At 39.2% G+C, this 16,351-nt stretch overlaps 1 protein-coding gene across 2 annotated transcripts in view; it reads left to right on the top strand.

Moving 5' to 3' along the window:
* The first annotated feature begins 242 nt into the window (after positions 1 to 242).
* LOC109403328 (acetylcholine receptor subunit alpha-like 1) overlaps positions 243 to 16,351 on the top strand; it is a 227,061-nt gene continuing 210,952 nt past the window's right edge. The window contains exon 1 of one of the 2 annotated variants that reach the window (XM_019676136.3): positions 243 to 1,097. The gene's annotated coding sequence lies outside the window, so the exon portion shown is untranslated. The remainder of the gene's footprint in view (positions 1,098 to 16,351) is intronic. The other variant, XM_029862719.2, reaches the window with a different exon arrangement.

The raw sequence follows: 16,351 nt of genomic DNA, 5'->3' as shown, positions 1-16,351 counted from the left end.
CTAGGATGCTGTGGCAGCTGGACCTCGAAAAGGGCATGGAATGACTCTTTTATTGTAAGGTGGTTCGATAGATATTTTATTATATTTTGTGGAATTGATGAAAACTTACGTTATTTTCAATGTATTTTGATACAGTACTTCAGGCAACAGCAGGTCATTTTAAATTTTCTTCATTGTTAATCGATGTTTGAAGAATGTTGTCCTCAATGGTCATTCCATGAAGGGACACTCCCTTTACTGTGTAGCAAGGCAACACAGCGAGCGGGAGAGTCGTACGTCGAGTTCTCTTCGCTGTTGTCCAAGTCCATGGCTGCGCGACGGTAGGCTGCAGACCTGCGCAGTTGCGCGGCTACTGATCTTTTCTCAGCCATCTCCAGTTGCCTTTGAGCCCGCGGATTGATGAAATCGCTCGACTGTTTGTTACGATTGCGATTTGTTGTCATATTAGATAATTTTTGTTAAAAATTATTATAATTAACCTAGCTCGATAAGGTAATTGATTCCGGGAACGTTCGAGTGCAAGCAGCTTGGAATGCCTAAATTGGAACCGTCGCAGCCCGGAACCTCCCTTTTCGGAATTGGCGTACTCGCGAACGAGGCAGAACAAGGAAAAACTGTGCGTGTGTCTCTGGTGTGAGCCCCGTGCTCGATGTGTATGGTGGCGATGCCGAGGCAGTGCTGCTGACGAACGCTGTTCCACCTAATCCAAAAAAATAAAAAAAAAAAAACTAGCCAAACCGAATGCGATGGCAGATTTTAGGAAAAATTGTTCCACCAGTTAGGGGCGTGTGAAAATCCGTTTTTGTATGGTCAAATGGCAGAAGAATCACGAAGTGGGCAACGAATTGAATTGACCTAAAGAGGAGCCGTTCTGGAAAGAAAAACCCTCGATTTCCTGGATATCTAGAGATGAAAGAGTGAATAATTCCAACAGATATGGGTTTGAGTGCATCATACAGCCAATGAATAGTGAAGAATATCTGCCAAATTGAATCTGCCATAGGAATTGGTGTTTACATGCAGTGAGAATTGAAAAGTGAATAAAGCAGCAAATAGTCAATGAATAATAAATTCTTTTGGAAAGATGGAAAACACCCGTAAGTGTTATTGTGATAATGAGAAGATGTACACACCAATCATTCTGGTTTGTGATAGCGTGAAAGCGAATATTGCATTACCAAAAGATTTGGTGACGAGAATCCGGGAATGGTGCTGCCCCAGAGAAGGAAATCAGCGGAGGTGCAAGAAGCTGTCAGTCAACAGCTACCAAACATCGCAACCACATTAATCATTCGTTCATTACCTGTAGAGTGTTGCTAGGGTGGATGAATGTAGCTCTGGTTGACTTTTGCCGTGACCCTTGAAGGAAAGGCCAGATGAAAATCTTTTCACAGCATCCCAAAGAAGAAAAGGTGGAACACCCCAATGCAATGCATGGGAGAAAAAAGGAAAAGGGCCGAGGGGATGGAGAAATGTTTTCGTGTGAATTTCCTGACCAACAGCAGATTAAGGCGTTTTCCAGAAGGGGATAGTCAGTGAAAGAAGTGTTTTGGGCGAGGGCACAAAGGCAAGCACAGTTTTCTATCACGTATTTTTCTACACATCACTGGGGCAGAGCAATGGGAGAGATCCGAGCGGACTGCGGCCCTCACGCCCTTGTAGTATCACACTAACTTGGGTTTCAAGCTTGCAGAAGTAGACTGAGTGGCAGCAAGAATGAAATAGATAAAGTTTTAGTTTTAATTTTCCATCTGGGGGAGCCGTACCAATTTGTGGGGCTACTAATTGTGGTGATGAATCGCTGGGTAATGATGATAAAAAGTTTCTTAGTGGATATGGTTTTCTAATGATACCATTTTCCTACGTAAACTTCTAATGTCATGACACTTAAATTGTGTCTTTAAAAGTTCCATAAATGTGTTAAGAATCGATTATTTTATTTGAGTATTTAACGCCCGTATGATGCTACAATAATAATCCTATGCATCATATGAATTTTGAATCTTTGAGAAAAAAAAAAACAAATAATTTAGCAGCGAATGTTCGATATTCCAAAAATAGACACAATGTTTCTGTAATGCGGAGGAAGGTAATAGACCAACAACTTTTCAATAGTTGCAAATGCAATATGCATCATTATGATGATGCATTTCTCGTGCCTTCAAAAAACCATTTCAACCAAACTCAAGTGACATGTTAACGAATATCGCACCCCGTTTAACAAAAATCTTTTCCATGGCACAAACAATCATATCGTAGAAACGGCTTCAATTTTGTTTGTATTCTAGTACATCATCCCAGGCACCTGAAATTGGTTCGTATGAAATGATCCATGGAATGATACGATATTCTTTAATTGCTTGTACAATGTACAATGTAACAATTAACATCAGCTGCTAAAGTTGCTGTGATATATTTGTAGGATCCAATTCAATTAATTGCTCAGTGAGTTGAACATTGTATGTTATGTTTGTGTCTTTCTGCCCATTCAACCTGCTGACGTTGATGTATTTTGTATACTCCGGACCTCTCCGGACATCTTCACCGTTCGAAATATAGTTAGGTCGCGATTTTATCATCCTCCTTTTCAAAAATATGTCTAAACATTGTACAAAATCTTTCAGCGGCAAGCCGCGCTTCAACCATACACATTCCTCCTAAAAGAACATTAAATAAAAATTTAAATCTGCCGCACAGAGGTACCCGAGTAGGTGGAAAAATCTGATGAATAGCATATTCAGTTATGATTGATTGAATTACTGAAGAGCAAAAACTGAAATTGGTTTGATTGATATAAGAGGTAAAAGAACAGAAATAATAGCAAAATCTAATATGGTGAACTACTCAATAATAGCTCGTTAAGATATTACAAGATCAAAACAATAGCAGACAAGATTTGTCACTTTTTCTAGAAAAAAAAAAAATAAAAAAATTTCAGCATCCAGCATTGGAACCTACGACCTTAGGATTCACAGGCGGCGATGCTTACCACTCAACTGTGGCTCGCTGTTGTAAACAACATGGGCATAAAAGTATGCGGTTCTTCGTTTCCACAGCTCAGAAAGGGGCACATGGCATTTCACAAACATTAAGCCATCTCTGTGGGTGTATGTGTTCCATTTCGTGCAGAAGAGCTAAACTTATTCTTATTTAGAAATTTTCAGCTATTTCAACAAGAGCCAAAACTGATATCATTTCACTTTAAGCTATTCGTGCAATTTTCATTTGATTTTTGAATAACTCATCAAAATCACATCGAGCTATGACAGCAAAAAGTGTTCGATTTGAGATATGATTTAGATATTCTCGTCTACCCGGGTAGTTCTAAATTTGGGTTTATTAGCGAATAAAATGTTGCCCATTTTCTATAGTTTATTCGAAGGATATTTTTCTGAGTTCACAATTTTATTTTTGTTTCATGTTTTGATGTTTCAAATAAAAAAAAAATAGGATTTGCTTCCCTGGATAGAAGAACAGTTCAATCGATAGAATGACAGCTCATTCAGATTTTTCCCCAATTCAAGCTTTGCATGTATTTTTAATATACAGTGTATCAAGCAATTGTCCTTAGAGCGGATTTTTCGTCAAAATGATTTTTCATTCATATTTTCATAGCTTTTTATACGTAAATCAAAAGCTCTGACATTTTGACTAATAATGTAAGACTTCTTTTTTCGAAATTTTGAGCAAAGTCAAATAAGTGTTCTAAAAGTGATAGAGCTTTGAGAAAACTTGACCATCTACTATACAAAATTTCAATACTCTATATTTCAAGGAATAGTGGCTCAAATATTTTCAAATTTCTTAAAAGCTGTTGAAAATGCAAGACTCCATTTGAAAGTTCAATGTACAATCTTGTTTGGCGTCAGTTTTACCCTATAAAAATGTGAAAAATCTGCTTATGTAGCTGACGATTTTTATAAATTTTTAATATTTTGCACATAATATACCAATGGTTTTCCAATTTTAAAAGCACATTAGTTGAACTTATACTGCACAGGACCTGTTCTGAAAATGTAGTTTAGTGGGTACTGTAAAAAAATATCACAATTAAAAAACTTTAAGAAGTTGAAAACACTTGACACTTTTGCTGATCAAAATTTTGTTTAATTTTTGGGTGTAGATTTGGATTATGTGATAATCTGGAGTGGAGATCCTTAAAGAAGTCAGTTGAAACATTATTTTGTACCAATATTCATTTCAATTTCTCACGCCTATAATTTCGTACACAAGCTTCGAACGACAACCATGTGCTTGATGTAACGACCAAAAGTAAACACAAATAAATTATTGTTCAAATCAACCTACTTTTCAGTTTATATAGCGACCATTTCAATTTCCCATATATTAGGGCTGAACCACCACACACATTTAAACTCTTTTGCACCAACTCAGTTTTCAACTGACTGAGCCGAATCTTTGACAGGCTGTTCTACTCGCCTAATGGCAAAATTCGAGCGGGGTGCCCAGTGAAACTTTACGGCATTTGTGTATTTGGGCCAGATTCCATTGATAAACTCCACACTAAATTCGCCCACCATGCTAGATGTTTCAAAAATCGACGCAAATTGTTGTTTCACATGTTCGGATATGATTGAGTTTTAAATATAAATAGTTACACCGGTGCTGCTCCGGATTAATTCCGGATTCGATAAACCCGGAGTAATTGAGTACATTATGAACGCTCCTGATGAGCTCCGGGTATAAACGCTCAGATTCAGAACTGCAACCCTCTGGGATCTCCTGCAACATCCTTGGTTCGTCCCTGAAACTTTCCGAAACTTCAACAAACCGCCTGAAACACCCTGTAATGGCCCTTAAACTCTTCAGAAAGTGCTTGAAATCGTTTGGGACATCATTGACTCTTTTGAAACTCCCTAAGATCCCCTAAAACACTCCAGGAACACCCCTAAACCCCCGGAACACCCCTGGAATGGTTCTGAAACACCCTGAAACACATATAAAACTCCCGGGAATACCCCTGGAATCCCGGGAACCTCACTGAAATTACGCACTTTTACGCGCATGAAATCCCCTGCAACGATCTAGAACACCTTTGAGAACCCCTGAATCCCATGCAGCGCCGCTGAAATCCTCTTAAACAACGCTGAACTCCCTTGAAAACCGATGAAACCTCCCATAAAACCCCAGAAAATCTTGGATCGCCACTGGAACCCCCCGTAACGCCTCTGACATCGCTTGAAAACCTCTGGAACACTCCTGAGACTCCCAGTCGCTATGGAACTCTGTTGAAATCCCTTAGAAACCTCGGAATTCTTCTGGAATGGCTCTAGAACACATTTGAAACCTAAAACACCCTGAACCCCGTTGAACATCTTTGGAACAGCCCTGAAATGCACTGGAATACTCATGACACCCCTTGGAACACCTCTGAAACCCCCAGAAACACCCCCAAAATCATCTGAAACTATTCTGAAATCTCTTGGAACACCTTCGAAAATTCCTAAAACACTCCTGAAATCGACCGGAACGACCATCTGCAAGAAATTACCCGTAACGCTCATGAAACCTCCGATAACGCATCTGAAACGCTCTTAAAACACCCTTGAACGCTTCTAAAACACCCTTGAACTCCTAATATCCTGTCGAACGCCCCAGAAATACCTGGAACTCACTGAAACTTCTGAAACTCCTTGGAACTCTTTTGATACCCTATGTAACATGCCTCTGAAACCGCTTGTAAACCTCTGAAACACACCTGAAACCCTCTGTTTGGACCTTAAGGTTGAAGGATTCGTTATTGACATAATCGTCATCATTGGAAATTCAAAAGCAGTTTTCTCGCTCAAAACTCAATTGTTTGCATTGAAAATGTATTCACTGTACTACATTCTCCTCCCGCAACACAGTGAATACATTTTCACTGCGAAAATTTTTGTTCTGAACGAGAAAACTGCTTTTGAATTTTCAATGATGACGATTATAGCAATGAAATCACCTGGAGCACTTTTGAAAACCTGTTGAACAGCTTTGAAATGCTCTGGAACACTCTGGAACGCCCCTAAACTGGTTGAAAATCCTAGGCACGCCCCTGAAACCCCTAGAACGCCACTAAAATCCCCTGGAACGACCCTGAAACCGCTTGACCGCACTCCTGAAACTCTTTGAAAATCCCTAGAGGGCGTTCAATGGTTTTCAAGGGGTTTCAGGAGTGTTTCAGTGCGTAAGTCCTCTGCGATGCCCCTTAACCCGCCTGTAACCTGCAACACTGAAACCTACTGCAATGCTTCTGACATCCCCTGGGGCACTCCTGAAACCATTAAAAATCCTTGGAAACCTCCGGAAACCTCCTGTAGCACCGGTAACATCCTTCTATAACCCCCTGAAATCATCTGCAACCTCTTGAAAAAGTGCCCTCCCAGTTCTCGAAACTATGGTGCTCGGTGTTGACGTTGCCTAAACTGTTAAAATGACTGCCAGATATTTTTTATCGATTTTATCGATCAGGGCCACTCCAGTTCCACTTCCGAGCAAAGGCGAATAACAAAATGATAACAAGTTCCGTTACCTGGTTATCATTCGTTTGATAATTGAGTTTGTTATCATTTAGGTTGAATTAAGAGCCAACATAACAAAAATGATAACTCAAATTTACTCCACCAATACCAAAATGATAAGAAGTTGAGTTATCAATGAGTTCAAGTGGATAACTAATTGTGTTATACAAAATTTTATGCAATATTACATTTGGTTATATTGATATGATTGATAACAGGTTTTGTTATCATTTAGTTATCATTCAGAGCTACCGACATAGTTAGCAGCTGATAAAAGTTTCTTATAATTATAACTATTGCGCCCAGTGATTATCATTGACGAGTGATGATCGGTCGCAGCTGATAGCCCCCTATACCAACGGAACTCAGTGAGAGGGAGAGTAGTTGAAGGCTATGCTTTCGTACTGCAGTCCCATTAGAGATGAAAAGCGGAATCTATTTTTAGATTCGAGGTCCTCCAGCCTCTCAGTTTTGGAAAAGCTTTGACATCTGCGTTTGGAAACTGATAACGTATTTTGTTATCATTTAGTATTTTTATGTTATCACGATAGACCAAAATTATTGATAACAAAATTTGTTATCATCTGATTATCTTCAATTGGTAAAGATGATAACAAAATGATAATACCGATAACATAGTTTATTATCAAAGTGATATCACTTAGTTATCCGCCTTTGCTCGGTATGGTATTCCATATGGTCACAGGATTTGGGGAGTTGAATGATTGTTTAAGGGATATTTCAAAGGTTTCAGGAGCATATCAGGGGATTTAAATGGGGTTGCAGAATGACCGGAGTTCCAGGGGGTTTCAGGAGCATTCCAGGGGATAGCGGGTGCCTCCAAGGGTTTTAAAATGTTTAAATGGAGCTCCAGGGGACATCAGAAGCTTGGCAAAAAACTTTAGTGGGTTACTGGAGGGCTAAGGAGCGTTGCGTTGAGGGTTTAATGAGTGTTTTATGGGTTTTAAAGGGGTTTCAGGCGTGTTTTAGAGTGTTAAAGGTGTGTTACAGGAAATGCCGAATTTCAGGGGCGTTCCAGAAAATTTTATTGATGTTCTAGGAGTTTCAGGGGTACTCCAGGGGGTTTCAGGGGCGTTCCAAGGATTTCAAACCGGTTTCAAGGTCGCAGGGAGTTTGTAGGATTTTACAGAGATTTACATTTGCGTTGCCCAATCTTCTAGATGAGTGCGATAATGACGGCCAATTAAACGTCCATTAAAGTTTCCATATATAATTCGAAAATTATCACTTGACGTTAAAATCTACAAAAAAGGAGTTCAACAAATTGACTGCTGATGTTGACAAAACCCTCATCTGTAGAGCCTTTTAACCATTGCGTCCATTATTTAGGACCAAAAGTTGACCAAAAGTTTGGGATCACTTTCGTAAGACATTGAAAAAAAAGGCTGACACGAATTTCGATTTTCTCTAATGTCACCCTCCCCTCGGAAAATTTTGATCGGAATTTGACATTTTGAGAGGGGACACAAATAAATTATACAAAAATTTAAAAGTTTTGAACTGAAATTAGAGCTGTCGAGAAAATTTCTTAACAAATCCGATGAGTTTTACGATTTTGCCTAATTGTTTGGGTAATTTTTCATCAAATGCATTTATTATTTATCATCCCCCCCCCCTTGATGAGTCAACAAGCAAAGTGACAAAAGAAGAATATAAGATATGTTCCGGCCTAATGTGTTAATATATTCGTCATTTTTCATTTCATATTGATTCTTCTTGGTTCATAGTTACTTAGTGGTACCAACTGAATAGACATATCGACAAATCTTGCGGCATTTAAAGGACCTTTTCCGTCCCTACCCTACATGAGGTTTTCTTGGATGTTAGCGGTAACCTGCTTTAATGATCTGACCGACGGAGTGGCGTATCTCCCCCAAAACTGAAAATTGGCAATGGTTCACGAAACCCATTAAGCTTTCACCGTACGTACACGTTTAAGCCGAGAAGAACTACCGGTTGCAGACCATAAAAATGGCACATGAAGGCTCCGCGGTTCGCGGCAGAACATTCAAGGATACACATTAATGCGAGCTGACAGTGTTGATATTTGCCGTGTTGCTTGCTATTCGGCAGCTGTCCCACGCTTGGCGCTTCTTAGTGCAGGAGATAGGCCGTGTTTCGGCCGAACAAACATCGTACCCGGGGGTTCAGCTGGTACTATACTCATGGAATAAATTTTCCGGCTGGGTGTGGCTATGGCGATGTGAGCTTAAAATAGAGCGGATGTTTATTTTGCGACTTGTTGTTCCCGTTATCGGCAATGTTTGTATTGTGGTTAAACTTTTTGCGTGTGTCCATGTTAACGGTTTGATGGTGGGTTGTAACTGAGAAGGTTTATAAAATTTATGTGATAAATCTTAATGTTCAGGCTTCAGAGTATATCGTCGGTTTCCTGCAATAGGGACACAACAAAAAATTTGTCAATTTTGAGATATGATAAAAAACAATGTCAACAAAGAATTGTTTCGTAATTCGTTGAGAAAGCCGAGGTTTTGTCATTTTCATCGATTTTCTGCAATAAAGACACAACTCAAAATCAGTCAACTTTTTCAATAGTCGTTGTAAAATAGTTATCCAAATTTCATGAAACAGATAGTCCTTTAGTCCTTTTCCATAATACACTAATCAAAATTCGTTTACTTTTGTCAAGTGTTGAGTTAAATAAGTGAATTGGTAGGAGGTGCTTCATTATTCTAAACCTTCAAACACTTATTCTGTTGCACAACTTAGAAAATTCTGATCCCAAAAATCATAAAAACGACTCATGATTTCATGAGCCTAGTGCATTTTCGTTTTATAAAAATACACCATGATTTATGATCATAATATTGTGAGTCATTGTCTCGTAACGCCACCAGTGCGTTACTTTTTTCTAAAATTATAAAGATAACTATCATATTATTATGATTTTTATTCATGGTTTTGGATGCGCATCGTCTTAGATTCTGGTGGATTTTTTTAGAACCATGAAGCCAAATCATCTCATTGAGATTTCGAATCATAGTTCCGGGTGCGCAGAGCCTATGATTCTCGATATATTTTTGGGTTGATATTCTCACAAAATTGAGTGTACAGCCATTCTTCCGTCAGAATGGTTCTGACTTTGAATAGCTAGAACTTTTTTGCTTATGCATAAAACTTGGTCAAATTTTGTCAAGTAATACACTATATGCATATGATACTTCGGTATGAGTGCTACTTCCGACCGATCTTGTCAATGAAAGCTTTTAGATAACTGTGAAAGTGCCAAGGATAGTGCTTATTGAATGCTAAGCTGAGAAAGGGGCTGTCCATAAACCACGTGGTCATGAGGTGGGGGGTGGGGGGTTGTGTTTCGGCCAATGACCATTTTGTATGGACGAAAAAAAAATTTGTGTGGACAAATGACCACGCGGGGGGAGGGGGGACGCGGGGGGGGGGGGGGTGGTTGAGAAGTCCCAAAAAAATGACCACGTGGTTTATGGACAGCCCCAAAGCCAAGCTCTGTTCCAGTGGGCAAGTTACAACCTTAATAAATCACAACTTTAACAACAACTCACGTGCCGTTAAATGCCGCCAAAACCGGAATACAATTGGACGCTGCCGGAGCGGTGCCTACACCGTTTTATGCAACCGAAACGATTAGACAAGAACGGAAAGATGCAGTCAGGGCGGGGTTGATATCGTAGTGCATGTAATGGATGTAATTTAGAAATGAGTGAATAAAAATGAGAAAACTTTTTCGGCACGTTTGTTTTACTTACCATCACTAGTACTTTGGGAGAATCTTTATCCATAAAATTTATGACTTTTTACATTTTTTTCACCAACCACCAACGATGCCCCACACTGAATGACCACGTTTTGACAGGTAGCCGGAATGCGCGTAACGCTACGCGTAACTGGCATTAGTTGAAACTCATAAAAATGGCTGTCATGAATCATGATATCAGTTACTCGGATTATGAAATTATGATTCGTGATCATGATTTCATAAAAAAGTACATCTTTATGTTTTATGATTTGTGAATCATAAGAACAGGATCGGATTTGTTTCCGTGTGTGAGAGAGGATTTGCAATTATAACGTAAAAAAAAAACAAGCAAAAATCGAGGCGAGGCAAGACAGAGTTTGCCGGAGACAGCTAGACAATTCATAAAAAGTTATTATCACACAAAACTTCAAAACTACCCGAGCAGAAGGGCATACCTTACAAATACCGTGCAAAGAGCAACCTGTGCTCTAATATCTCAAGTTGGTATTGCTATACACTCGAACCTCCATTTAGGTAGGGTCCATTTAGGTAAAATCTATTTAGGTCCCTCCATTTAGGTAACGTTACCTAAATGGAATTTGATTATGTTCAGATCAGTTGGAGTACTTAAGATTAGGTATAAGGTTGGTTTACGGGAAAGAAGTAGTGAGTGGTGTTAAGGGGATATGGGGGGAGGGGAGGGGGAGGGTGCAATGTTGAGATATGCCCCTAAGCACCCCCCCCCCCCCATTTCCATGGAGTGTAGAAAGGTGTCAGTCAGTATCCAGCGTCATTTACAGCTGAAATTAGGATAAGCAACCATCCTTCCATCATTCAATTGAAATCAGCCCCAGCATTGATGACGTCAAACCCGACATCAATCTATCATTGACCTGTTTTTATTTCGGCCACCAAACCCAACATAGACTCAACAGTTGTTCGATGTTGGTCCAACAATGGCCCAACATACAATAAAAATTGACCCGACATTCAATAATTTTTCAGTCTGGAGGAATTTTGCAGGGATTTTTGTGTTTCGTGCCCAGCTAGTCAATAGGATGACAATGCTGATCTAAGACCCTCCAAAACCCTCGAAAACGCCAGTGAAGCCCCTCCCCTCCTGAAACCCATCCCCTCATTAAACTCCTTGTAAGCTATCTGAAACTCCGCATGACCTCCTTTAAATCTCCTAGTAACTCTTTCTTCTTAGACTTCTTTGCAACCTTGTACTCCATTTAGGTGAATCCATTTAGGTAATGAATCCATTTAGGTAAAAATTCTATTTAGGCAGTCCCGACTCATTACCTAAATAGAGGTTTAAGAGTATTATTCTACGCAATGTTATAAGAACACCATAATAACAAGTGGAGGTATTTGAGCAAAGTTAGGTATTGATGTGGTATTGTTGATTTAGCTGGGAAAATAACTGAAGAACAAGATTTGTTATTACATCATGGAGCTATCGAAAAATAGAGCACTTGAAATTTATGGTATGCATTCATTATTGAAATAACAAGACTTGTTATTTTTCAAGTGTTATTAATACAAAATTATGGTATTCATTTTTGTAAAGATTTGCCAACAAACCTATTAAAAAAAAAATATTTTCCTTTATACGTTTGCTGCTGTGTTCCTACTGCTGCGGTAGTGTTCCTAATGTTGCGGCACCCCATGTGATTCCAATGGGATACCGCAACATTAGGAACACAATGTTCTTTCTAATAAAAACGAATAAAATGATCATAACAACCCCAAAGTGGCAATATTTTGTTATTCTCCCGTAGATAAAGGATAGATTTTATTATTTTCAATTTAATCCATGTAAAAAGTTTGCTTGGAGCGATACAATTGTGGTTTAAACATGAACCCAGTGCTTAGCTCCTCCATGATCGGATCAATTACCCTATATTTGTAATTGAGCTATTGATACTTATGAACTCATTGTTACTGATAAAAATAAAATTGTGTCAAACTCTAACATTTCAACAACCAAAAAACTGATTATAAAACCTAGTGTTCCGTTTAAATAAACTTGTGTGATTTCAATTGCATCACAGTGGTATTGTCTGGAAAGTAACGATTCAGGGCGCTGGTCATCAAATTTTGATGGCACCATCAACTTCGCCCAGCGACCGATAATCATCACGAAAGCATACTGCAGCAGACGGATGGATGACGCCGTGAAAAGCAGCATCAATTGTCAGCAGTATTTTCTGTCGCTTTCCACCGATCGCCACCATCGTTCCATGCTGATGGTGATGAAGGGAAATTGGAGTAAAACGTGGGAATGGAGGTTTCTCGCTTCCTTCCTCCTCATCCTTCTTGATCGGAGTGCTGCCGCATAGGAGCTACCAGCCAGCCGACAACCGGGACTATGTTGTGCGGTGTTGGTGCCGCCGCGCCGGTTGGATGCTGCACTGTCAGACTGGACATCGATCCATCAGGTGATTGAATTTCCGCCCGAATGGATCGCAATCATTTTCCACTAGCAGACAGCCGGAAATGCTATAATTTGATGGAGAGCTATCGTCATTGTTCGACGACTACCTACTGGCGGCGGGTGTCGTGTGGAGATGACTGACTGCAATTCGGGGCGATTTGCCGCGTAAGTGTTTGCTGCTGACTTTGAAGGCTTCTGTGAATTGAAATTGTGCGCAGCGTGCGGTTATGTGCACCGTTCGTTTTTTGACGTAGGACTACGTCTCTGTTTTCTATACCCGGTGTCATTTCAAAATTTATGAAACCAAGAGCGTTACGTTTGAGTGAAAGATTTTAAACGCTCACAGTATCTTTCCCACTGAACGAAATGATAAACAAATCCCGTTATCCGAGAGATGAAACTCCCGCGTTAAATTTGTAATATTCGGTGAACCTAAAAATCATTGATAAATAGTTGAAAAGTTGTTTTAAAGTTAGACATTGAAATCGCTGAAATCTATAAATATGGGTAGCGGACAAATTTTCTCGTTCAGTATACCAACGCTCTCTGATTGGTGCGCATCGTGGGGGCAACTACGATGCAGGAAGGAATGCGATCATGCGAGAGCTGATCGTCAGTTCCATTTCGTCCACCGTCGAGGTGACACCTCGAGCTGGGCAGCGGCACATCGACTCAGCGACGACACTTGGCTATCGTACTGATAGCACCAGGAATCTCATTCACAACAGCAAGCGGCGGGCCAGTTTCTAGCGTTGAGCGCGGAGAAAACCAACACGAATTGCATGGCATGATGAATGCATCAAAATCGTCCATTATTCAAACCGGTCCTTTTCAGGACCATCGAAAATGATTCCTCAAGAGTTAATTGGATAATTTCCAACATCGATCGAGATGTAGTGCAACCAAAAAGCAAAAGACAGAGCATCGTTGCCAGCAATAGTGAAACCGGTCATTATTGTAATCCAAGGCGGTCCAGTTTTCGGTGGCGTTTATCATTCAGCACGGAGAAAACCAACACGCATTGCGTGACGTGGTGAATTCATGCCATTTCGTTCCTAAAATCGTCAATTAATCAAACGGTCTTGTTCAGGACCACCGTTAATTATTCCTTAAGAGTTTGTGAATCAGCTAATTTCATTCCATCGAACCAGAAAAGTGTGGTGCAATTGAGAAGTGAAAGATTGAATACTTGGTGGCCCAGCAATAATGATGAAGCCGGTCACTAATGGTCTAATGGTTCCACCCGTAATTTAACAACGCATTACTCTATCCGAACTATTTTGCGTGAAACATTGTTTAATTAAAATTAAGTTTAAACATTTTTCGAAAATGTTCGAAGGTGAATATATGACGAAGCCACACCTAGAATTTTCTAGAGCACAAATCTGAAGAACCGAATGTCGGTTTGCGCTTAAAAGTTGATCGTTTGGTTACCCGCTGGTGGTGAATCGAAATTATCCACTCCGTTCAATGAAAATTTGCCTAATTTCTCGGTTGGTTAGTTGCTTGATGCGTCTGGAGCATTCGGGGCGGGTCATGCAAACGAAATAAACTGGAAAGCCAGCCAAATGGGAGGAGCCTAATCTACTAATCAAGGGGAATAAAAGCAGTGACCTCTGTTTTCTTCCGTCATTTTCGTTGGATCAGTCAAAGGGAATGGATGTCACCTCCGCAGCTGCGCACCAATCCTGCGATGACTCTCGGCTATTCTCGGCTGATAGAACCAGGAATCTCATCCACGGCAGTAAGCGATGGCAGTTTTCGATGGCTTCCAGCATTCAGTGCGGATAATTTTCAATTGTCTTGCCGAAATCTCCTGTTATTTAAAAGGTCCTTTTCAGGACCAGTGAAAATTATTCCTCCAGAGTTATGAATCGGATAATTAAAAGCGACAGACTGAAAACTTAGCAACAGTATAGCCGGCCTCTAATTGTTGTTCGCGTAACTATACAACGTATTGTTGAATCTAGAATATTTCATGAAACTGCAATCAAAATTATCTAAAATTTCGTTAACAGCAATTGAGTTGTGTCAAATACACATGGCTACGGTGGCGCCATCTGTTCATTTCATAGCGGCAATTTTAGTTGTTTTAATGATTGTTGCGATTGCAATATGATGTTTGGGAAGCTATGGCTTAACGCCTTTCAATATTATAATCATTCTTTCCTTTCGACGAAAATTCTTTCAAACAACGGTTGAACATTTATCTTCAAACTAAAATAATACTCAACCCTCAAGTGATGGCCAACCGCGCGAGTTACGGAAGGTTTAACTAATTAACATCATATGAATGCGTTCAGTGAAATGGATCACATAGGTAACAACTTTAATCAACACATCACTCCGCCGATTTGAATTTTGCCAGCATACATTGTGTAGGCCTTTTATGTGATAAATCCGTTATGCATTTATTTACGAAGGTCGGACAACAATGACACGAAAATCAGCTGATTTAAGACTTCAAATTAAAGGGCCCATTTTAATATATAAAAGTCGGAACCTCATTCCAGCCTTTGTCCTACGTCAACATTGCGGTTATGTCTCATTACCCACCCCTAGTTTTTTTTTTTAACAAAATTTAGTTTTGTTCAACCGAATCGCACCACATTAAATTTCAAGTGTGTTATTGAAAATTTGAATCATATAAATATTCGTTTCGGGTCTCCAGTTTTTTTTTTTAATATACAGGGGATGGCCAAAATGTTTGGGATAGGCAACTTTTTTTTCTCTCACAAAAAAGTTCAACATGCTATAACTTTTCATAGAGTGCATCAAAAAATCTCAAATTTTGACTGTTTGTCAACCTATTACACAAGTTTACAAAATAAATCGAAAGTCGTGAACTTCTGTCAACGACCAAAATTTTTGAAGTACAATTTAGTGCTGATTTCGAAACCGACCTTCAAAAAATTTTAAGTAGAACAGTTTTTAAGTTTTAGCTCAATATCGAGTTTTACAACTTTTCAAAATATGTAATTTACTAAAATTCAAATATATTGCGTTTTGTTCAACCAATTTTAAATCTTTTTCCATCAATTGAAAGCTGAATACAATACCATTCGATCATCTGAATACAGGTTTTGCGTCAGATTGATGAAATTCGAGATATTGGCGAGTTTTAGGGACGATCTTCTTAAATTTTAGCAAAATTCCCAAATTTTTTTGAAGAAATGTATTTTTTACAATGAGAAAAAAACAACTAAAAAATTCTTTCTCCACGTTTAGTTGACATATCATATGTAGGCGAATTGCAGTAAAAATTTCAGCTCAATCGAAGCATTGATTACGGAGAATGAGATGTTTGGAGTGAGCGACTTTGCTTAAAAATAGAACAAAAATCGATTTCAAACCATCAACCTTGTATGGAAAGTCGAAAAAAAAAATCCGCTCTACTGTAATTTTTTTCTTTCGCGTTTTCGAACTCAGGGCATGATTCTACACCAAAAATGATCATCAGCTTACCGAGTTCAAAAATGCTGTAAACTAGTGTTATATGTGCATCATTGGTACAAATTTGGGCTCGATTGATATTTTTTTCGCGAAGTTAGAACCGTTCGGGTAAAACACTATTTATTAGACAAGTCATTTTTGAGCTGTCATATCTCGGAAACCAGTAAACCGAATTGAATGAAATTT

Source organism: Aedes albopictus, chromosome 3 (genome assembly GCF_035046485.1).
Source record: "Aedes albopictus strain Foshan chromosome 3, AalbF5, whole genome shotgun sequence".
Lineage (NCBI taxonomy): Eukaryota > Metazoa > Arthropoda > Insecta > Diptera > Culicidae > Aedes > Aedes albopictus.
The sequence above is the reverse complement of the archived record's forward strand: the minus strand, read 5'-3'. Positions and strand labels throughout refer to the sequence as shown.